The 19,509-nt window shown below is 26.0% G+C and overlaps 1 long non-coding RNA gene across 1 annotated transcript in view; it reads left to right on the top strand.

The window, feature by feature from the left end:
* LOC129612164 (uncharacterized) overlaps positions 1-19,509 on the top strand; it is a 99,328-nt gene that overhangs the window by 10,692 nt on the left and 69,127 nt on the right. The window contains exon 2 of the long non-coding RNA XR_008697211.1: positions 3,278-4,166. This is a non-coding gene — a long non-coding RNA (uncharacterized LOC129612164). The remainder of the gene's footprint in view (positions 1-3,277; positions 4,167-19,509) is intronic.

The raw sequence follows: 19,509 nt of genomic DNA on the forward strand, positions 1-19,509 counted from the left end.
ATAGAAAAAAATCTTTTCTAAGCAGTTTTCGTTTTTTTTCTATTCAAATTCATTTTAAAATAAAAATGAGAAGAAAATTTGTTTTCTTGAGATCATAATTTATTTTAAAAATATTTTCTTTTATAGAATGAAGGACAAAACTATTCAATATTTTAAAATTTCTTTTTAATATGAGAAAAAATAAATTTCGAAATTTTCAATGAAAAGATAATAAACGCTAATTTTATAAATAATAATTACATATCGTCAGTGGATGCGCTATTTTTTGAGCTCTTATGACTAGACATTTTATTTTACGTGTTTATGTGCGCCTTCACATCTCTAATTTGTAAATATTTAAAAAAAAATTAAATGGCAATCAATATCCGTCAATATTGAAAAATGCAGTTTTCAATTTTTTATACTATCAATAATATTATTTTTCTTAAGATCAAAGATTGGCAACCAAAAATTAATAAAATCTTTCGTACTCATGCGATATTGTTGAGGAGATTTCTAACATAGAATAAAAATTGAGGATAAATTGAGATAAATTATATTTAAAACGAGAAAAAAAATAGAGTTGACCTTGTCAACTCTGTGATACCCGTACGAATTTGTTATCCTATGTGCGAATAACTAATGTGCCATAACTAACTATGGGGCAGACTATGACTTTAAGTTGCTGTATTACCATATTAATTTATGCAAAATTTAAGTACTATGTGTTATTCAAAATACTGGTTGTGCCAAACTACTATTGATGTTGTACGGCACCTACCAGAAAGAGCCAAGAAATTTTAGCGAATTTTATCAAGCACATCGGCCCTACTAATATATTCACTTGTGTGAAATTTCAATACCATAGCTTTAATAGTTTCTGAAATATAGTCAAATAACTTTTGAAGTTGTATGGCAGGTACCAGAAGGAGCCAATTAATTTCAACGACTTTTACGAGACACATCGGCCCTACTAATATATTCACTTATGGGAAATCTCAATATCACAGCTTTTATAGTTTCTGAGATATAGCCAAATAACTTTTGAAGTTGTATGGCAGGTACCAGAAGGAGCCAAGTAATTTCAACGACTTTTATGTGACACATTGGCCCTACTAATATATTCGTTTGTGTGACATTTCAATACCATAGCTTTAATAGTTTCTGAAATATAGCCAAATAATTTTTGAAGTTGTATGGCAGGTACCAGAAGGAGCCAAGTAATTTCAACGACTTTTATGTGGCATATTGGCCCTACTAATATATTCGTTTGTGTGAAATTTCAATACCATAACTTTTATAGTTTCTGAGATATAGCCAAATAAATTTTGAAGTTGTATGGCAGCTACCCGAACCGGTACCCCGATCATGTCCAATTTAAATAGGGTTCTGGCACTTACTACAATAAATCATTTGTGAAAATTTGGTGAACTTAGCTCAATTAGTTTTTGAGTTATCGTTCGGACGGACGGACGGACGGACGGACGGACGGACGGACGGACGGACGGACGGACGGACAGACAAAGCTAAATCAACTCAGAATTTGACGCTGATCAAAAACATACACTTGAGTCTATATCTAAGACCGTTATTTCTTAGCGTTACAAACGGTAAGGCAAATTTAGTATACCCTTCGAACATACGTTCGTACGGGTATAATAAAATTACGTAAAACGGAATCGGCAGAAAGTAGTTCTAAATTAGCTCCCTAAGAAACTGTTAATTGGTTGATTTCAAAATTTGCAGTAAAAAGTGATTCTCCTGCTCATAAACTGAATTATGTATTAAGTAATACTGCATTACGGCAATTTTGAAGTCAAGGAATATAAAATATGTACTGCGAACAACTGAGTTATGGAATATGGTATTCAAATTGCAAATATTGCTTTGGCATTATCTAATTTCAATTATTCAGAATAAGTACGGATGATTTGATTAATGTAACTCAAGATTAATTTTTTGCAATAGTTTTTTTTTGACGGACAGTATGTGGAATTTCCTTTCCAAATTTTTGTTTTCTTGAACTACTTTTAAAAGCCAATGCGAACGTATTTATTTCAATTTTTTTTTCAAATTTTATCTCAGTAATGCTCACAATTCAACAGCAATTGTTTTTCAATTTTCATTCTATAAACATAAAAGATATAATATGTGCAATGTGCATATGTGCAAATATATGTGCACCAATGCAAGTGCAATGATATTTCAAATACTTCAAAAGAATTCCTCGAATTGATAGCCAAGGTATTTAATTCATGCAAATTTATAAAATTAAAAATAACATATGGATGTCATCATTTCAATATTTATAACTTATAAATTTCATTACACAAAGTAGTATTCAATGTTATCGTAGCATGTGCTCATTTTATTTGCTTGGTCTAATTTACAGAAGGTGTATGAATACATAATACATAAAAATAAATATTTAAATATTCTGACTAATATTTTAATTATATATTTTAGAATTTAAGAAAAAAAATTTGTTAAATCATTGTTATAAACGGAGCATATTAATATTTGATCATATTCTAAAAGTGGAAAAATATTCAAGTACTTTTAAAACTATTAATTATAATATTATTGTCATTATATTTAGATTTTTGTATTTTTTGTAAATGACGAGGCGGTAATAACTAAAATGTAAAAGTGGCGAACACATGTATTTACTTCAAAATTGCTGCAAACGATAAGATTGCAGTTTATAATTTACTATTGTGAAGTTGTGTTGTTATGCATTATTGCCACGATTCTGATGTAGCGGAAATTCTCACTAAGTTTTGAGGTTGTATGTTAAAATCCTCTCTTCTTTTAAGAATTCAACAATAGACCACACTACTTTGAGGGAGCATTACTATTGCAGTATGTACTTGTCGATAATCATAGTAAATATTCAAGTTACGAGGCTAAGATTTTATTGATATTTAGAAATGCTATAATTTATTAAACATGTTTATAAATTATTACTATGCTCATTAATCTGCGATTATGTTATATATTACGTTATTCAAATTTAAGCAAGTTATATTGTATTATTTATACATTATTCAAACTCTATACCGATTATCGTACAGTTGTTGTATCGAACAATGCATATTTAAATTTGCACATATCGTAAAAGTATAATTTAAACAATCATTTAAATATTTATACCGCATTGCTGCCATTTACATACTGGCTCGCTTACATATTATGTGCAAATTTAAATGTGTAGGTTCTTCAATTAAAATAACATTTGTATTGTATTATATGAAGGTTATTTTATTTTATAATTTATGATTTTTTGTTTTCTTTACAGAAATTTCAAAATAACATTAAATAATGATAATTATATTATTATAAATATAAAAACAAATAGAAAGAAATAAAACAGAAATAAAATTATAACAAATGGTGAAAATTCAATCATATTTCTAAATTAAAAACATTTGCTCATTTTTTCTGTATAACAGTCATAATATTTTCACATATGCGAATATATAATAATCTTTTACATTCAAGCATACCTTACAATATATATATATATACGATCTACTATATTATATATACGGTATGTACACTCTTATATGAATAAAATAATAAATTTAAGATCAATGAACATTTTTTTCACCACTTCCACTATAGTGGAATAAAGACAAGGATAGAAAAACAAATAAAAAGAAACAACACAAGAACATTTAAGAATAGTGAAATCTTGTAAATTAATTTAAAAATAGAAGGAGAAAAAGAAAAGAAGAAAACGATATACTTTTAAAATATAATTTTATTTTGTCTCTCACATATTGTTTATAATATAACAGTGCATAAAATTTACTAATAAATGTTTGTGTGTTTAAAAAATTAAAAAAATTTTTTTATGACGTAATATTAAATTTAGAAATTTTTTTGTAGTCATTTTTATTTTTTCTTATTTTCTTTTTCATGTGTTCCTTTAAACTGAAATAAAAATAAATAAATAAAATTAAATAATTATTGTTTAAAAATAAAAAGTATTGTATGTAAAAAAGAAACAAAAAAAATCTAAAATAAATTGAGAATTAAAAATACAATAAGAAAAAAAATTCAGAAGAACGACAAAAAATTCTTGAAGAAAAACAAAAATTTAAGAATATTGCCGCGCTCAGGAGACCCAATTGAAAGTACCCAAAATAATATTGTAAGATTTTCTGGAAAAAGACCTTGAAAAGGTAAGTAAATTTATAGTACATTTATTTTTTATTTAAAAATTTTAAATTAATTTGTATAACATTAATTGTTTCCTGTTCACTAATAGCCTGTAGTACATGAATATAACACATTATTTACGATCTAGTTTAAAGTATTTCCGGATTTTATAAATTCTGTTCTTCCTGTTATTCTATGTGAGAGCAACATAAATATTAAAACTAGTATTTAATATTCGTCAGTAGTGTTATTTTCTAAGTCAATCTCAAACAAAATGGAGATATTTTTATATTAGCTCTCTTTTTTTCTATAAGCCACAATCCAGAAAAATTTTATTCAATCCATGCTTAATTAAATTTTAGGTGGTCACATTTCATTTGGAAGAAAGAATTCAACCCATAAATCTGATTGAATCTGATTGAACAGAATTTGTTGACAACAGATTTTCTTAGTAAAGCTATAAATATTTACAATATAATGTAGTTTTAGTCACAGTTTTTCAAATTTTGTAAAAGTACCCAACACTAATTTAGATTAAATTAGTTTCATCTTATTGGTAAACCAAAATCCATTTTATGATTTCGTAATTTTCTCTATTAAATGAAAATTTTTAAATTAGTCTGGTGCTATCTTAAGGGAATATACAATCTTTCACCTAAAAAACAGTTAAAATCTCAAAAACCTAGATTTTCGTGTTCTTTTCACGTTTTTCAATTAACGAATGGTTTGCAACCTTCAAAGTTCAGCTTTTTATTGCATGAACTTTTCAGTTTTTAAGAGAAGAATGCCGTTTAGTTTTTAATTAAAAACAATTTTCTTTGCCCTAGTACATACAATCTTACTCAGCCATCACAGTTTCTCTTAATTTTTATTTGAAAAATAATATTTTTCAAATAAAAATTAAGAGAAACTGAAGTAGTCTGAAAAACATTGAAGGGAAACCACACTAAGTATACGAATTTTGCGGAGAAAATTACTATTATGACTACCATAGTATTATTTCTTGATTAAATTTTCTCAAAAATTAAATTTTGTTTTTTTCATCTTGAAAATTTTATGTTTAATTGAATGGCCCATAAAATTAACTTTTATAAAAATTTTTTACTTTATCCCTATATATTGTACCATTTTTTTTCCGTATTCCTTATAACACTTTAGGGAGCCATAAGTATAAAAATATTTTATATTTTACGGAAACTTAACAGACAAAAAATATAAGAGGGGAACCAGAAAATAGAGCGAAAAACAATTTTAATTTTTTTGTTTTTCCTTTATTGTTTTCTCTTTCTGATTATTTTGTTTTGCTTTTTGTTTTTTATATGAATCTAGAATTGGCTTTAACTGTGATAATTTTCCCTTAAGCTAATTCAAATTCTTGTAAACAAAGTCATTGAAAAGAATATTTCGATAAAACAAACTTTTTAAGAAAATTGTTTACTTGCTCTTATGTTTAGCCCCCGCCATTCTTTAATAAAAATCAAAATAATTAACCATTAAATAATGGGTAAACGGGAAAAGAATTTTCGCTTTCTTTCTCTTTTGCTCCTTTTTTTTTGGTGGTTTGTTTTGTCTTGTTTGTTGCTTATTCATTCCTCACTATTATAGACTAGATATCATAATCTAATGTTTATGTTTCTAAATGTTTATATACGTATAATACTTATACGTTATATATGTATACCTTTTAGCTCAACAGGAGTTGACTATCATTGCAATAATATATTTGACTCCCTCTTTGCTGCGCTGTCAAAGCTTCTTAGTTGAAAAAATTTTTTTATATAATATTTTGCTTTCATGTTTCTTTTGTATTTCGGTTTTTGTTTTTTTCATTTTCCTTCAGTTTTGAATTGAGTTTTGAGAATATCAAAGAATAGGACGACAAGTAAAATATTATGGAAATGGCATTCTACGATACGATGTCAAAAATTTTTGTTTTATAATAAAAATTCTTTTTTTTTTTTCTTCTGTTTCGAAAATAAATGAGGAATCGATAAAAAAGAAAAAAAAACAAGTGGTAGGAAACAAAAAAAAAATTAGAGAGGAAAATATGTAAATAAATCTTTATAAGGGCAGTAAACGTCATTTATATTTTAGTTTAGCAATACTTTCAATTGCGGCTGTCTATTTCTAATTTACTACATCAACAGTACTAGGCCATTAAGTAGGAGAAGATATACACATATGCCTACATTATCACATGTATAATGTTTATCATATACATGATATCATTGAAAAGCATGCCTTCATAAAAATAAAATCAACGAAAGAGTGAAAAAATTGATGTTTTCTAAAAATCAAAATTTTGGAATAACATGCCATTCAATAAAATACATTATTTAGAGCTCTAACCATATAGATGCACTATATTCTATAGATATATTATTGTATTAGGTAGGAACGTACATATAAATTTCGTGAATATTTCAAAAATTCTCTAATAAATTTTCAAATGAAATGTTCGAACGTTTTATAAATATTCTGATTTACTAAGTATTATTTTAAGTTTTATTGAAAAATTGTGATAAATTTGGATTGTCACAAAAATTTTATTTATTAAATTTCGAACATTACAAAACAGAGTTATGTTTCTTCTTTAATAAAATTTTTTCGGAAATCTCGAAACTTTAAAATAATTTATTTTTGTGTATTCAAAATTTAGTATAGTTTCACTTTGGTATGATTATAACATTATAATGTGCTAAAATCGTATTTCGTCTTATAACTCGACTATAATTTTGTTCAGTAATGTAAAAAAAAATATTAACCCCAATGTAACTATATTAGTAAACTGCTTTTCCTTCTTTTCGGTTAGAATATTACTTTCTTTCATTTCTCAACCTATTTGTTTTAATATTTCTCCATTTTCGTGGATTTCCCATTTGTTTTAAGATTTCCTATCTTAATAAAGCAATCGACACTGTATTGCTCATTGTGACATTACTGGTTATACACCTCCCTTCTTATACTTCTTGTTTTATTTGTTATACTTGTCTTAAGAAGCGAAAAATTTTTTTTTAACCCAGTAAAAATGTAAAGTTATTGGATTTCTTTTTATGGTTACGATTTAATGCTCTTTAAATGCTTATCTGATATTTTTAATTTAACAACATGCACGTCCTTTAGCCATCATAATTCTCAAAATTGTCAGAATCCGTGATTCATGGTTATTAAATTATCGAAGCATCACTAATATATGAACAAAAAAAAAAGTTAGTAAGATTTTTATATTTTCAGTTCAAAGAATAAGTGTATTATTTTTTTTTTTTTACCGTAATTCGCATCTCATAACGTAAATATAAAAACGGATTAGTAATTTTAAACGCAATATAATTCGAAATGTTTTATAGAACATTGAGGAAAAAAATTCAATTTTACTCAAAACGATCAATCATTTTTTGTGGCACACGCACACTTTTTCTAATTTTTGACACATTCATAATCTTTTGCCAAATGTAGTTTAAGTTATCATTCTTCTAGCTTTCACTTTTTTTTTTCACTTTCTAAATTAAAGTTCTTAAGAATTTTGATATTTTTATTCATTTCGAAATTATTAAGTATAAAATAAAGGCAATCATTCATTTTTTTTTTCTCTCATTTTGTAAATAGTAAAACAACATTATTATAATGTATGCATGATTTTTAAATACAGGGGGAAGGAAAAAATGGCAGGAACACTTTAATAATTCAAATTTACTTTCTTCTGACGAAAAAAAAAACAAACAGAAGAACAGAAAAATATCATGTTATATTAAATTACATTAATTCTGAAACAAAACAAAAGAATAATATTTAAGGGTTTTTCGGTTTTTAAAATTAAGCTAGAGCGTGCAAGCAAAATAAAAAAAAAATCGTATCCTCCTGTAAATGTAATCAATTATTTAGTAGTATCGTTTTTCCCCTTTTTTGACAACTAAAATTTCGATTATGAAAGGGAAATAATTTAAATGTACAATAGTTTTTTTGAAATGTTTGCAAAACGATAAAAAGATTTTCTAAAATGTTATTACGTTAATTAAGTAAACTAACTAGCACCTAATGTAACTAGTGAAAGCAATTGGAAACCGTTGTTCCCAGTACTATCAAAAGAAATTTGTATATTTCGAAAAAGAAGGTAACGCGACGGAAAAATTTATTGCGTAAATGCGAAATTCTTCTGGCGTAATAGGAGAAAAGAAGAAATTTTTGAACCCTGTAGCAACGAGAAATTTTTAACGTAGTTGTACAAATGCAGTTGTCCATAAGTCCTAAAATATGGTATTACACACGTAAAATATTTGTGGTTGAAAAAAAAACACATCACATTTTCAAATCACTTTTTCACTTTTCAGTTACTGTTATACATATGTAAAAACCCTGCAACGTGGAACTCAGGTATCTTATATTATTACGGAACAAGAATTGTAGTTATTTCATGTTATAACATATAGAATGCTTAATCATTAAGACCGAGTATAATTTTTGCATTTTTCTATTTATTTTTTTTTCATTATATAATCACCCCCACCCCAACAAATTTCTTAAACGTTTAAACATTTCTTTTACCTAATATTTTCGTATGTAAGTAATTTATATAAGATTCTCTAATGTGATAATTATTTTTTTTTGTCCTATTAAACACGTATGTATATACGTATGTATGTTATAATGTTTTCATATTACAGAGATACGCAAAGCACATTTATTATATGTATAACAATATAGAAGATAATAACTATCACTCCTTCTATTTCCTATATTCCTTCCTATCAGTTTGAACGGATCTGATCTTTCCTTTCCTTTCCTTATATTCAATTATTTATGTACATTAGATATACATATATACTCATGTATACATTTTATAATATGATAATATATGAAGTCATACATTAATATTTCATATTTATAAAAGATTTTCCTGTAGAAATGTCATGTCCGCATTTATTATTAACAACCTTCTTTTTTATTTTATTTTTTTTTGCTGCTACATCTTCTTTTGCTATATTATATAATAATATGTTTACATTAGTTCACATTCATCTTCATCTTCTTAATATTCTTCAATTGATATGATAAATACATATACACAAACATAGGTAAATATTTTTTATTTTCCTTCCTACCCCTCACTATTCAATTTTTTCTTGCTCAAAATCTCATTTCAGTGTTCGTTTTATGCATATACATATATTATGTAGGTATTTTGAGTGAAATTCCTTTTAAAGAGAAGAAAATCGAAAAAAAATTTTTTGTTTCTTGGTCACATTTTAATAATAAAGTAAACGCACACGCAAACACCCAAAACAACAAAAACAAAAATTCAATAGAAAACTTTTTCAAAAATAGTGTGTCGTCATTATATTTTTGACAGACAGATATAAGTGAACATTGACAGGCAAAGAAACTGTAATAATAAAATGTGTAAAAAGAAGGAATATTGAAGTAAACGCTTGATTTTGAATGAAGGGTGCACAAAAAATTTTTTATTATTTTTTTTTTGTTTTTATTACAACAATATAACACATTTACATACGCATGTTTTATGTACTGTAAATATATTTTGCTACTGCAACAGATTCGTTTAATATTAAAATGAAAAACTACTAGTGTTATACTGCGGAATGTAATATTGGAAAATTAAAAAAAAAAAAAAATTTTTATGAAAATGAATTGCTGATGGGGAACGCAAATTTATGATAACAGCAAAAAAATCAAAAGGAAAATGTATAATTTTTTTTTTTTTTGTTAATGGGGAATATTTAATAGTAAATATGAATTAAAATCCCATTTTTCATTTTTTTCCCTCCGATTATGTAGATATCGATTTGTTTACAAAAGCATTTTCAAGTGATAAAAATCAAGAAAAAATTTAATAACGAATAAAAATTGAAGTTTAGTTTGCTTACTTTAGGGTACTGGCGCTAAGTATATATACATTTCAAGTATGTGGCAAATTAGCCTTTTCAATATTGAGCTGCTTATGAGTATCATTGCGTTCAACTTGTGGTCCTACCCTCTTGCTATTGAAGACTGAATACTTGAGAGCTTTACCATTAAGGAAACAATAATATTTGCTTTGTGAAAATCCAGTTGCTCAAAAAAATAATATTATATTCTTGAACTACATTCAAGAAACCATACCTCAGGTCATGAATGTCTACTGTAAGATAATTTTTGTTCACCCTAATGGAGAAAAGTCAAAATTTTTCATATTATTAATGTTTACTATATTTGACGTTGTCAAATTTTATTGTTTTTTTTTTAGATTTTTAGAATCTGTCAATTTTAATATTTGTGACAGACTTCATGTATGTAAGAATTGTCAATACATGGTTGATTATAATTATATAAAATTATGAGTTTCTTCAAAAATTTTATATTTTTTCAGTCTATCTTTGGAACCAACGAAGGAAAACATGCGCCTAAAAACCAAACCAGGTGTACATTTTCTTAATTGGTATTCTAAACAAAATGACAGATTCTTTGTATCTTCTTAAAATTTATACATAACGACATTACTATACGTATAAGAGAGAGAGAGAGAATGAAAATTACTGTGGATGTAACAAACACAAAAAATTTTTCATTTTTTCTTTTCTAATTATCTCATATGAGGGTAAATAAGCTAAAAAGTTCAAATGTTCTAATATTTATTTGGTTGTCATTGTAAGGTGAGAGTGTCAATACAAATTAAACTTTATGTGTGTGTATGGCATGGATTTTAAAAGGAAATTAAAATTTAAATTGCAGGGAATTTATTTTTTCTATGCGTGTTTTTTTTTTTGTTCATTTTTAAATTTAATGCAATGCAGATCTCATTGAATGCGTAAAATATTAGATATACTATGGTATTTTTAGTTAATACACACTTAATACTAACAAAATTATGAATAATGGCATTTTAAAATTCTCTTTAACATAAAATGACAATAAAATAGAAATTATATTGTGTACCAACAATAATGTTATATTGTAAGTTGTAAGGATGCATAAAATCCTATAAGTATATAGATTAATATTGGGTAGCTATTATGTATTTATTGGTTTGGTTTGGAAAATTTTTTAAGAGTATGATACGAAAATAATTTTAATTTTAAATACGTAATTATATTTTGTATATGTTCATTTAAAATGTCAAAATTAATTTTATATGTTTTATGTATATAAACTGATTGTATGTATATTAACATTTCGAATTTAGATGAATGAGTGAGTTTTTATGGAAATTCCAGAATTAAGGTTATATAGTTGGCGAAGTAGAATTTTATACTAATTTATCATTACAAAATTAATAATTTTTTGTATATAGTTTAGACTTAAATGTGCAAAAAGAACAGCGTTGAATTGCAAGATAATTAAAATGCTACATATGTATATTAAAATTATTGTTATTTTTGGAATTAATCAATAATCCTCATAGTATTTAGGTCACTTCCTATTTTTCTTAATTATTTTTTAAAAATACACTAATGACAAATTTTTTTCTCCTACTTCATTGCCGGGGAGGAGTACAAGGGCTGGTGAATGATACCGTAGATAGTGTTAATTAATGTTGATGATATAAATATTTTCAGAAGAATCCGTTCTGTATAAAATAATGATACAATTTCTCTTAAAAATTATTTAAATTACTTTTACGGGTGGTGTACTATGTACAACTTAATGTGAAAGTAAAGTGTGCATTGATGTGTTATTATAGAATGAGACAACCGGTGGTATTAGATATTCTACATTAAATGACTAAAGTCTTGCAATAATTAATTCATTTAGGGATCTAGGTGTTTGCTTTGATGATAAATTGACGTTTATTAATTATAATAAATATATGATTGGCATGACGGTGGTGATGTAAGGTTTTTTTAATCCATTGCACTATGAAGTCATCTCTGGCGTGACAAAAATATTTCTCTCTGAAACTCTGAAGTCACCTCTAGCGTGACAAAACAGTTATTCATGCATGCGCAATTCAATTATTGTTAGTATTGAGTGTATTCTCCGAGTAATTGCTTCATACCTAACATATGATATCAAAACCAAAAAAATTAAATCAGAGTTGGCCGAGAACAAATTAGAAAAACAATTATAGTGCAAAGGGTTAAATACTGTTCTAAAGAGTTCAACAACCCTTACATTTTGAAGTTCATGTATTCATCCCTTATTCGTTCTCATCTAGAATGGGCTCCACAAGTTTGGTTACCTCATTACAACATTCATAGTTTTTTATTTTAATATGTTTGAACTAAACATTGTAATAAAATTACCAAAATTTTCAAATAAGCATACCTCAGTTTGAGTATTATGGCAATATTGTTTAATATTAATTTTTTTTATTTTAATGTATATTAAGCTATATAAAATACATATAATTTTTGTAGTGACCTGGCCATACTTTGAACCCGAGACTCTTCAGTCAAAGGATGGGTTCAATAACCAGTCCGCCATTGGTCGAATACTTAAATCCTTAAACAATAATACAGAAAGCTTAAATGCAATTTTTCAACAATGTTATAGAAAATATTTTTATTGAATAATTTGATCTCCTCTTGTATGATAGTATTAATAACAAGGTAAGGTATAGATTAGTGAAAAATATTTAGAATTGAAAATAGTCTATTTATATTTCCAAGGCTCTCAATACCTTGTACAAAATTAAATTGCCTCACTTGTTTTGCTATACCCACTTGTCTGAAATAATATTATTTTAGAAATTTTGCAGGGAAAATGCCAAAAATAAAACCAAAGCTCTTTAATATGCCATGTTTTACTCGAATTACTTCAAAACCAATGCTTCATTTTAATAGTTTAAAAATTTGCTATAACACTACAACTCTTTTGCACTTTAAAAATTTCCTAACACATTTTTTTTTAAATTTATAAAATTTAAAATTAAATGAATTGTCGATTTTAATTGTCAGAGGGATTATTGTTTTCGTAATTAAAATTTAATTATATTACTTTTCTTCTACAAAAAAAAAATAAAAAATAATAGAAAAAATTTGTTTTACGACTGCAATGTCAAATGATAAAATTGAACGAAAATAGAGAGAAAAAAAAAAATACAAGAAAAAAGGTTTTTCCCTTAAGCACATTTCATTACAAATAATTTCCATTATCCTTTTCGTTTAAGTATTTACTTAAGAGTTTAATTTCATTTGTTTTTGTCTTTTTTTTTTTATTATAATAAATACACACAACAACATTGTTTATTTAGTATATCCTTAAAAACAATCTTAATTACGTTTTTTGTTAACGTAACCCCAGTCCCTTTCCTTCCCCCTTCCAACCGATTCTCTCTCTTGGTCTCTATATATTATTTTAGTATTATAATTATCGATCGATTCCTGTTCCACAACAATGTTTATCCTCGAAAATCCTTAGATGTTATATAATTTTTTTTTTGTTTTTTTTAAGTATTATCTTCCCATTTTCATTCACGTGTTAATCCTGAAAACATCATCCACAACAAAAATAATAGAAAAACAGAAAATCAACAAAAAAAAACAGAAACAAAGGAAAGTCCTTTTTTTATATTTTTCCTTTTTTTGTATTTTTGTATTTTTTTTTCTATTATATTTTTAATACAATACAATCATTAACGGAATTACATTCGAATTGCAATTAAATGAATTTTTAAAGTTGGACTTTGAAAAAATATACAACAAAATATGTATATAGGTATGTACGTACCTAAATATCAAAGACCAGAAAAAAGTTTCCATCCATTGCTTCTGTAGCACACATATACAGAGAGCATAGACGTTTTATCATCTTTTAAAGAATTTAATCCAAATATAATGGATTTTTCGTTTTTATGCTTTCATTTTGTTTTATTGTTTTCTAAATAATTATTTGTGTAAACAGTATGTTTGTATGCATGTACAATAAATAATACTAAACCAATGTACACAATGTAATAATACTAAAGTCGTTTCTTAATATTTTGTTGTTGCTTTTTTTTTTTTAATTTCTGTCGATATCAAATAATTCGATAGAAACATGGAAAGGTAATAAAATTAAAAATAAATTAAAATGAATAAAAATAAAAAAATTATAAATAAAAAGTTTTGCAGTTAGATTATGTCGTAAATGGTCTTGTTCTAGAGTTCAACATATTTAACAAAAATTTAAAAAAAAAGGACATACGCTATAATTAAAAGGATTTGTGTATATAGGAAAAATGGTCATTTAATTGTAAACATATTATACGTATGAATAAGTTGTAGGGAATCTTGGTCATTCAATACAAAAGTTGTTGTATAGAGAACCATAATAGTTCGTCTGAGTCTTATACTATCCTATAAGATTGTAATAATATAAAAGAATAATATTAAATAGAAAATAATATAACAATTATGTTTTTAATACTACTAGACCGAATATACCACAGAAATTTTGTAATAGAAGATGAGAAAATCATATAGTTTTCTATACTTATATACAAAAATAACCACATAGAAACTATACTATCCATAAAGATTTACACAATCTATATACGCACATATTTATGTATGGATTCTCTAACTCTTATAGAAAAGATATTATACTAATCAAAACCAATGTCGGTTAACTACATATATACAAATTTTTTTTATTTTATTGCTTGTTATATGATTGCTGTTTTAGAACAATAACGCTACTAAAAATAGAAAACTCATCTAGATGGGAAAAAACTTGTAAAGAAGAGAGAAAAGTGCGTTGTTCTTAAAAAGTGAATACTTATTTACCGGTATGAAAATTCACTTGTTGTTTACCGGTATGAAAAATAGTCGGAAACGTAAACTTTTTGTATATAAAATTCTCTGGCTCACCTTTTGTATCCGGTTTAATGTTAGGTCGTTCACTTGTTCTTCGTTCACCTGTCCCTGTAATAAAAGCCAATAATATTATGTTTTTGAATGAATTTGTACAAATGGTTTAATGCAGTAAACAGTAGAAAACTATTGAATTTGTATGCAACCACACGAATTTGTTCGAATAGTCACCGTACAATTTTAAAAAAAATTTGTCATATCAAAATTAGTTTGATAAATAAGCAGTTGAGCGCACATACCTTAGAAGGGCGAATGAAGCAACGTAAAACACGACAAGAAATTTATGGTCAAAACCAGACTTGCATCGCACAAGGTATCTGACTTCGCTCAGATGCGAGGATATTAGTGCTTACTACTATTGTAGGGGTTCTGACAGGCTATTGTTTGATTGTCGAACATGCAAGGAGGATGGGCCACCTCGTAAATGATCCCTGTAGAAGCTGGTGTGACAAAGATGAGGAGGGAACGGTGAGTCATCTTCCATACACATGTCCGGCGTTTTCGAAATCCAGTCAGAGATTTCATGGGTTTTACTTTCTTGGATTTGTAAAGTTTAGGTGTATTTGAAAAGTTCGGGCTGGTTCGAATGAGACAATAAGGAGATATCCGGCGATACTATAACTGGCCTAATTGGGCTATGTTTTCAATTCGGGCGCCCGTGACAACCTAATCTAACCTAACCTAATATTGTTGCACATGCATTGAATGAAGTACATTTTTTATATGTATAAAATGATTCGAACTTCCCAGTAGACACATGACACCTAAAAAATTATCAAAAATTTTTAAAATTAATTGAATTTACTAAAATCTAGAAATATCTTTGAGGTATTCATCTATAATAGCACAATTATAATTACTATTCCATAATATAGAAAATGAAAATCATTTAGATTACAATATACAGAGGGATGATGATATAAAACTCATTAAATTTCAATCAATTTCTTGTAAAAGTATAGAAATTAATCGTAAACTATAATAAAATTTTTATTTTACACATCCTTACGTTACTTTTTATACATATATATAAATTTTTGTATAATAATTATAAAAATAAGTAAGTATTATACAGATTATATAAGTACATGTATCATCAGTCTACAATTATAATATTATTTATCCTAAAAATACAGGTGTGAATATTCACATAATAATCAAAATTTTTCCTCTTACATACTTTTACATACACAAAGAAAACAATCTGTCAATATTCATTTATAGTTGTTAGATTGTTGTGTATCACATTTCGATTTGTAATTTTTCAAATAAAATTAAAACAATAGTAAACTATTTACACATAGCCCTATATACCAATAAATCTATACCTATGAACGTATAAATTAATAGATGGTTACTATCCTAAATTGTTTTCCATCAGATCCAGTTCTTGGTATTATTGTGTATTTTTGTAATTTTGTGGGTAAATAATACAAAACAATGAAAGCAAAACCATCTTTTATCTTCATTGTTTTTTTTTTTCTGTTGATTCTTTTCATTATTTTGAGGTTTCATTTTCAACATTAATTATTTTCTTGTATATAAATACTATTATTATGACGTCCTCCATATAGATTTTACCATATACCATGTACTGGAATAAAAAAATTTCGATATTTTGAATGATTGCTGAAATTCATTCCATGTAATTCCTAAAAATAAGTGTATATTTTAGGTGTCTGTAATTAAATATATGCATTTGTAATTTGATTATCTATTATAATGTTATAAGTAAACATTAAGTACATAATGTTTATCGTATGTGTCACTTCTATTATCGTAAATATAAAATTGAAGTGAGAATATTATAAATTTTGTATTTAAAATATTGTTCTTTGTTTGAAAATTTTTTGAAAGAATCGATTCTACTCTGAATAAAGAATAAAAGTAAGCCGATAAATTATAAAAAAGTTTTTGAGAGTGAAATTTGAAAGATCCTTAAATTCTAAAAATTACTGGAATACTTAAATTCTAGACTGAAATTCTGTACCTATTAGAAAATTTTATTCCGTTTCTATTATTCTTTTTGGAGTTTTTTTTAGAATTTTCCAAATTCATTAAATATTTTTTAAGATTATTTAAGTAGTAAATGAAAATCACTTTCGAAGAATATATCCGAGGAATGCATAGATCAAAATAGCATTATAACAAAATAGCATTAAGTATGAAATTCTTTTATAAAGCCTACACCTTTTTTAATTTATTATAATTTTTATTTATTTAAAATTCACTTAATTTTCTGCAAGTACATAATAAGTTCCAGTTCAAACAAAGTACCAAATATTTTTCATAAATTAATGACTCAGACTCATAGGGATAGCATCTGGCCACGGAATGTACAAAATATACATTAAAGGTCATTGTTTATATTTCCAGTATAGACAATTAAGGGAAAATGAAGAAGTAGAAAAATGGTATTGTAACCAATTTGGATCTAAAATCAAAAGTCTTTCGATATCTTCGAAAATTTTATTTAACTATAAACATGAATATTTTCTGTACATCACTACTCGATTTCTCTTGCAATGGTTTATCAATATTATTTAATCTATAAAATAATTAATTAATTAACAATATATTGTCTTTTAATTAAAGTTGCACTTAAAACAGCTTATCTTTTAATGAGTTATAATATAGGACGTAAAATATAATAACACAGGCATTCAAATATTCAGGAAATCAGGCAAAAAATTTTCTTTTCTATCAAAGATCCTTTAATAAGAAATTATAGAAAATTCTGTTCTAACAAAATCCTTTAATAAGCACAATAATAATAATTGTTTATTATTAAAATAATATTATGGATTAAAAATATTATTATTTTATAATATAATAAGTTTTTTATATTAAGTACCAGTGCTATTCCATAATTTTTAAGAAAATACTAACCTGAATCTTATGAGCTAATTAAAAGAAATGCTCCAACTATGCAGATACCAATAATTATGGAAAAAAAAATATTTTCATATATTATAAAGATAAAAATATGGTAGAAGTGGAATCAAAATTCTTTAATTATTTTGACATAAGATCTTTTTTTGTTAGATAATTATACCACGTGTATAGCATATGGGGAATTTCTTTCTGTTGTACACACAAATTAGTTTTTTATAATGAGAATACCTAGTCGAAATTCATATTATTATTATTATTATGCTATTATGATTAAAATTTCACGTTTTTTAATAATTATAATTTTTTGTGTAGATAATTTTTATAGTACAGTACATTAAGACAATAAGACCTACTTGAGGCAAAAATTGGGTGTTAAGGTCTGTCTATTTTTATACCTTTAAAAACTATTTTCATAATGTATTTGATGTTAATCTAATCGTTTTCTTCTTTAGTTAAAGCTAAGGGTGGTAAGCCCGGGGTGAGTTTTAATTTGGTGCTTAATTCGCCTCCATTCGTCATAATCTCTAACTTTTTTTTCCCATCGCATTGTTCGTATTTTACGTTAATCATTACATCATCTTTCCAACTAAGCCTTGGTCCACCTATGTGTAGGGAATCTAATGGTCTTACCTGATTTGCTTCCATTCCGGTTAAGTGTTCCAGCTATCTTAACCTTTGGGCTTTAATGTATTTTATAATATCTTCATTATTTATGAGATCCAATAATTCCCGGTTTGAAATTATTTCGTGTTCATTATGAAATTATTTCGAGTCCAAATATTTTTCTCAGTATTTTCCCTTCAAATATTCTCAATGTATTGATATCACATTGTGATAGTGTTCATGTCACTGCACTATAAGTTACTATAGGTCGTAATACTGTTATATATACTGTCATATTGCAGAATAGAATGGTAAGCTCTGTTAGCTAACATAATTTTTGGTTTAATGTCTTTGTGTTTATCGTTGCTTGCATTTATTTGAGCACCAAGATATGCAAAATTGCTGACGCTTGCCAAAGTTATAGTAATTGACTGTTAAATTTAATCGTCTAAAATTTGAAAAATGCCGTTAATTTGGGATGGTGCGATATTTTTTTTGCTCATTCATGAATTGTAAGCTTAAATAGACATATCTGCTAATACGCCTTCCAGTTTGCTATTCGATTCGTCTCATAGTGATAATTCAAAAGTTGAATTAATTATACTTACCCTGCCCCTAGAAATTCATATTTTAAACTTTTTTGGAGTTTCGAACGGATAGCGATTCGAGTAGATGCATTATGAGACCATTTTTAATTAAAGTTTTAGCATTTACGTCTCATTACCCGGAAGTTCTATACATTTTCATTAAAATACCATAGGATCCTTTTATGGTTTGTTTATATACATACAATTATATTTAGGACATGAACTATTTTAAAATTTCTACAGCATTATTAAGTGCGTGCGTAAAAACTGTTATACATAATGTGTACATGAATAGGAGAGAATTCGATAACATCTACATTAAATTTTTGTTGTTTTTTGAAAAAAAAAATTTCAATTATCCATTTTGTTTTTTGTTTTAATAATATCATCAGCTATAAATGTAATGGAAAATGATCAGGTATACATAGTACACCTATACTTGAAAAAAAGCAATAATTGCTGTTCTTTGTCGAAAAAGAAAAATGGTCTATAAA

Source organism: Condylostylus longicornis, unplaced genomic scaffold, assembly GCF_029603195.1.
Source record: "Condylostylus longicornis isolate FDR11 unplaced genomic scaffold, ASM2960319v2 ptg000062l, whole genome shotgun sequence".
Lineage (NCBI taxonomy): Eukaryota > Metazoa > Arthropoda > Insecta > Diptera > Dolichopodidae > Condylostylus > Condylostylus longicornis.